This window comes from Gallus gallus, chromosome 3 (assembly GCF_016699485.2).
Source record: "Gallus gallus isolate bGalGal1 chromosome 3, bGalGal1.mat.broiler.GRCg7b, whole genome shotgun sequence".
NCBI classification, from domain to species: Eukaryota; Metazoa; Chordata; class Aves; order Galliformes; family Phasianidae; genus Gallus; species Gallus gallus.
In genome coordinates, this window is record NC_052534.1 from 91,824,673 (window position 1) to 91,830,692 (window position 6,020).

Here is a 6,020-nt window from a genome sequence, read left to right on the forward strand (position 1 = left end):
ACAACAGGTTTGGATATCCACAAATTTTATTTCATAGGACAGTGCCCATAAAGGAATGAGAGTGTGTGAGAAGGGGTGGGAACCAAGGAATGTTTTTGAACACCACCAAGATAAAGTCAGTAGTACTGTGGTGTTCATTAGAAGTTACAAATTACTGCATATTTTGTAGTGTCACCCAGTGTTAGGCAAAGTCTAACAGTACAATCCAAACATACAGTGAGACATTGTAATCATTAGTATTTCAGTTTGAACATACCCACAGATTCTTTCCTTGACAATATGAGAGAGTAACTTCTGAATTCTGCTGTTTCTGCTAGTTTGCCTGCATAGCAAGCTCTGTGCTGTCAAGTTAAAAACAGAAAGCTAAAAACAAGAAAACAAAACAAAAACAAAACAACAAAAAAACACTGCAGAGTAGGAAGTTAGCACAATGCAGCTTTTCAAACGCTTACTAGTATTACTTGTTTTTAATTCATTTTCACTCTGATTGCACTGGTTGCATCACTGAGGGTGAGATGTAGTCACAAAAAATTATCAAGCAATTGGATTTTTTCTATGAGAATTTTAATGCGGGTACTTAAGTGCTGTTGAAGTTTAAAGTAATAGCTTATCGAATGAAATACAGGACAGTGTGCTGTTTATTCTTGCATGAACCGAGGACATGAATTAATGGTAGCTATAGGCAGGAATGTATAAGCTAGAGGAGTTCAGGTACGAAAAAAAAGGAGACACGTATTTAGGGCAAATTGAAGGAGGAGGTAGTAGATGTCAGAGTGAGGCATAGAGCAGGGGTAGAGAAGCAAGATAAAACATTCCTAAAGAACTAGAATGGAGGGCCCCAAAACAAATTAAAATTAAAAAAAAAAAGAAAAAAAGAAAAAAAAAGAAAAGCCTGAAGCACCAATGGATGAGTGGTTTTCCGACATATGCTGCCCAGTGCCAAAGAGCAGAAAGACTGGAAAAAAGAAACTCAGAGCCAGGACTGTTGCCTCAACCCACATACTATGCTGTTACAGGATTCTTTTTCTCTCTTAGTGTAAAAAAACTCTGCTCTGTACTTATTTATCTGTGGTCACACAGTAGAAGGGTTGACTGTAGCTGATTGCAGACACCCTCTCTGTTTCATTCATTTCCTTTCATTAAATGGATGGGGCTGGGAGGAAATCATAGAATCATAGAAATCAGACAATAAAGCTCATGGGTTGAGATACATACACGGTGATCATGGAACTGGCTATGTCTTGCACAGGGCAGGTCCTGCCCCTCCTCATGGAAGCCCGACAGCCCCTGCTGCTCACACCTGAACACCTGCTCTTCATATATGCATCAAGACATTTCCACCCAATTTGTTGAATAACTACAGGACACAGAGAGAAGTGTATATATATGTATATGTGTATATGCATGTATGTACTGTTATGACATGCGGGGACGTTCCTGTTTGGAATATATTAACACTCATAGGCTTTCCTATGGCCTAGATCTGAAGAGCACTGAAGGACTTTTTAACTTGTTTTTTTTTCTAATATGGACAAAAATAAGTATTGGAGTGGTAGTGCCTACTACCTGTTTGGTGGGGCATATCCCATTCCTAACCAGGCGATACAACCTTATGCAGACAGTAAAATAACATATTGCCAGTTTAACTATGCGCTTTTCTTATGCCACGACGTGATGAAGCATTCCTTTGGTACATTTCCTGCAAGGCAGAGATGCCTCTGGGATTTCTAAGTGCCAGTGTTTCAAACATTTAGTGAATAACTGCATAGTGCTGTGCCCTTCATTATTTATGCTAAGATACGGGAGAAATATTTTATGCTGGCTGGACTACAGTTTCTGCAGCAGTTGCATTACCAGCCTGCAGAAAATGCTCACATCACACATAATGCACGGGAAAATCTGAGAATCTGAAGTGCTACTAGCAGACTTGTTAGTGATAGAGGTGACAATTCTGCCTGTGATTAAATAAGTCTGTAAAAGATTGTTAGTGAAGTGCTATTCTAGGAGCAATGATGGGCAGCTGGGTACTGCCATGCTGCTCTCTCACTCCCCCTCCTCAGACAGACAGAAAGAAAAACTACAGTGAAAAAAAGAAGCTTGTAGGTTGAGAGAAGGACGGGAATATCACAGAATCTCAGAATAGATGAGGTTGGTGGGGCCATCTGTGTCCATCTGGTCCTCTTCCTGCTCAAGCAGAGACACCCAGAACAGCTTGCCCAGGATTGTGTCCAGGTGGATTTTGAGAATCTCCAAAGTAGGAGACTCCACAGCCTCTGGGCAACCTGTGCCAGTTCTCTGTCACCTGCACAGTGCAGAAATGCTTCCCAGTATTTAGATGAACCATAAAATCATTTGAGTTGGAAGGGACCCTAAGGATCACTTCCCTCAACCTGCTGGCCACTGCTTTTGATGCAGCCCAGGATACAGTTGGCTTTCTGGGCTTCAAGGGCACATTGCTGGCTCATGTTCAGCTTACCATCCACCAGTACCACCAGGTCCTTTTCAGGAAGGCTGTGCTGGAACCTTCCGTGTTACATGTTGTATGCCCATTGCCTTGCATTGGGCACCACTGAAAAGAGCCTGTCTCTATCCTCTTTGTGTCCCACCTTCAGGCATGTATAGACACTGAGAAGATACCTCCTGAGCCTTCCCTTCTGCACACTGAATAATCACAGCTTGCTCAGTCTGTCCTCACAGGGTAAGTGCTCTGCAGTTGGACTCTGTCCTGTATGTCCTGTATTATACTGGCATGGCCAGAACTGGAAATGATATTCTAGTGTGGTCTCACCAGCGCTGAGTATTGGGGAATGATCACCTCTCTTGACCTGCTGGCAATACTTTGCCTAATGTGGCTAAGAATACCATTAGCCTTTTTAGTGACAAGAGCCCATCTCTGGCTCAAATGCAGCTTGGTGTCCACCATGACCACCAGATCCTTTTCTGCAAAGCTTGCCATGTAACACCTTGCAAATCTATGATGGTTTCCAAAGATGCTACTATGATTTTTATTTTCCAGTTTAGTTTGCTTTCTGTGTTCTGTTCTGGCCTTTGAACAGTCAGAGTCCATATTAGGCCTGGTATTGTGGTGAGTATATACAAAACAAGAATTTCCCTATTTTAGGGAAATATGGACATCTCGTTCATAATTGGTGCAGTCTTTTCTGAAGGATAATTAATGGATGAAGTCTCACAAGCTACTTCTGTAGCTTTTGAAACTGCATTATCTTTGCCGGGAATAATATTTGCCTTCATCAGACAGTGAGAGGAAAAGATACCTATCTCTGCTCTTTTATTCATAATAATGGGGGAGGAATTTGCACATCTTTTTGATAATGTGGCCTGGGTTAGCAACAGCTGATAAGACAGGAATGTGAGTGAAGAAAACAGCCCAAACAATTTTGCAGATTTATTTGCCTAGAACTTGATAGTGCTAAGGAAGGAAACAGAAATGACTAAGTTTGCTTTAGATGACCTCCATCCCAATTAAATAATAACCTGGAAATTGCCAAGAAGCTTTTGAGAAAAGTGTAAAAGCATGACCTTGGAGTGAATGAGACAGAACAACATTTGGGCCTGATGCCATGAGAATCTGTTAGTGGAGTGGCAGCACAGAAGGCAATGCATAAAGACCCATACTTCAGATGTGAACTCATGAGATGCTTTCTCATCAGCATGTGGCTTTGCAGATTGTCGGGAAAGGTGTGGATATACACAAAGCTAAAGAAAAGGTATCTCTAATAGAAGCTGACACTAGTACGGGGAATCTACCTACGAGAGAATTTCCCTCTGAGAGAGCCCATGTGTACATATGAATGTATGGGCACAAACTAGAACATAGGATGCTCCATAAGGACATGAGTAAGAACTTGGTGATGGAACACTGGAACAGGCTGCCCGGAAAGGTGGTGGAGGCTTCTTCTGTGGACATAATCAAAACCCGCCTGGACACTTTCCTGTGTAACCTGCTGTAGGGAATGTGCATTAGCAGGGTGTTGGACTAGATGATCTCCAGAGGTCCTTTCCAACCACTACAATACTGTGACTCGGTATGAGTCTGCATATTTTAGGAGCTAAAGTGGCCTGCAAGTTTTGGATTAGAGGGGCATTAAAAAAAATTGTAGATGCTTGCTAACATTTTGTTAAGTGTTCAAAGTTGTGGTTTGTCTGTTGTATTGTCGATTCTGAACCTGAATGTACAGTTCTCTGACTGCCATTACATTAATTACAGGTTGTTTATGAATCACTAATGTGCTTTGAAGCTGATTGGTTTCTACGTAGTTATGCTGAGCATTTTTTTTCCATGCAGTAAGTGTTCAGCTGCTTAATTTTGATGTTTCTGTAGTAGGAAGGATTTACAGAGTGTTGATCTGTTTTAAACCCCATAAAATTCTAGGCTGTAGTAGCAACACTTTACCATTTCCCACATGAAGAACTGCAGCTATGGTTCTAGGTGGAAATTTGTCCTCACGCACTGTTTATACAGGAGCTCCAAGTAGTGGTGAATGCATAGTAAATAAGAAAAAACACCTGCAAACACTGTTGTGTGTAATAATGCATTAAGTAGTGGGGAGGGATTTGTCTCTTTTAAAAACAGAATGACATTAATCCACAGAGTCCACATTTCAAAGGTAAAAGAGAAGAAGAAAGAGGAAGAATGAGTGTGGGACGGAACTGAAGAAGGCAGGAGTCTGTTACATGGCTGTCAACAGATGAAATTGGGAGAGTGGAGAAACTGGGCAAACATAACGTCGTGGTCGACACAATTTACAGTGCTGGAACACATCAGTCCAGAGAGACAGAGAAAGAGCCATGCAGCACTTTAGACAATTGTTAGCCAAAAAAAGATCTGCAAAATTGGAAAAGAAGATGCAGTTAATGGGAGCTTATTTTAGCAGTAAGGAAAAAGAGACTGTGCCTCAATGAAATGTGAGCAAATCTTAATTCTTACTGAAACTAGTCAGACCTGCTTGAATAAGAAAACATCTGCTGAAGGAGGTTCTCTTAACCACTTTATTTTCAGGAAAGATGGATAGTTGGATTGTAGTACGTATGTGGCAGCATTCGGAGCCTTGTTTATCTATACTCAGTTTTTTATATGATGTGCTCAGTAGAGAAAAACTCCCTTGACCTGAACATTCTCATCCCTTTGTTTGCTAGAGTGTAAATGCTGGATATGCCTTCCTGCAACAGCAAATCACCATGTAAAAACTTCTCTTTATATTAGCTTTTTATTGCCCTCGCAGAGAGGGTGAATGTGGGCAATCACTGCCCTGAGAACAGGAACCTCCCAGCACAGTGCTTGTGTTCTAAACAAGGCAAACTCTTAGCATTGACACATAAGTGGCTGACATAAACTACAGCCTACTTAACATTAAGTATGAGATTCTTTTTTTTAGAACTGCTAACTTTGATGTTGACCATCAACATCTTGGGGAGATAGGGAAAAGTGGCTGCTGGAAAAGGACTATATTATACAGTGAATTGAATGTCTACTTGACAGGACACATATAACAAGTGGACAGCAGTTCTTGCTGTATTAGCACACATGCTTTCCTGATGCACTCACCCGTGTACACAGAAATCAGTGTAAGCCTCATCTGTCCAGTTTAGACCAGCAAAGTACCAATGACACGGGGAAAGAAGGCACATAATCTAGCTGGTTATATACTCTTTCAGTGATAGACATTTCAACTGAGACATGACTACTCTCCTTGGGCTTTTGTGTCTGTAGATGTCAGATGTCTTTCTTCTGTAATATTGATGGAGATATCTTTGTGAGAAGTAACAAATCCCTAAGAGACTCCCCACTGTTTTTATGTTCTTACACATTGTCTTGGTGGGCAGAAATGGTGTTGTGTTCGTGACATTACCACCTGCAGGAATTCTTTTTGTTTCTGAGAAGGGTGGAGGAAGGGGATGAGGTGAAGGATCAGGGGAATGCCTACCATTTCTACAGCTGATGACTCTGAAGGGAACTTGCAGAACAGTATACTCGACTATTTATCCAGAGAAAATCTTTG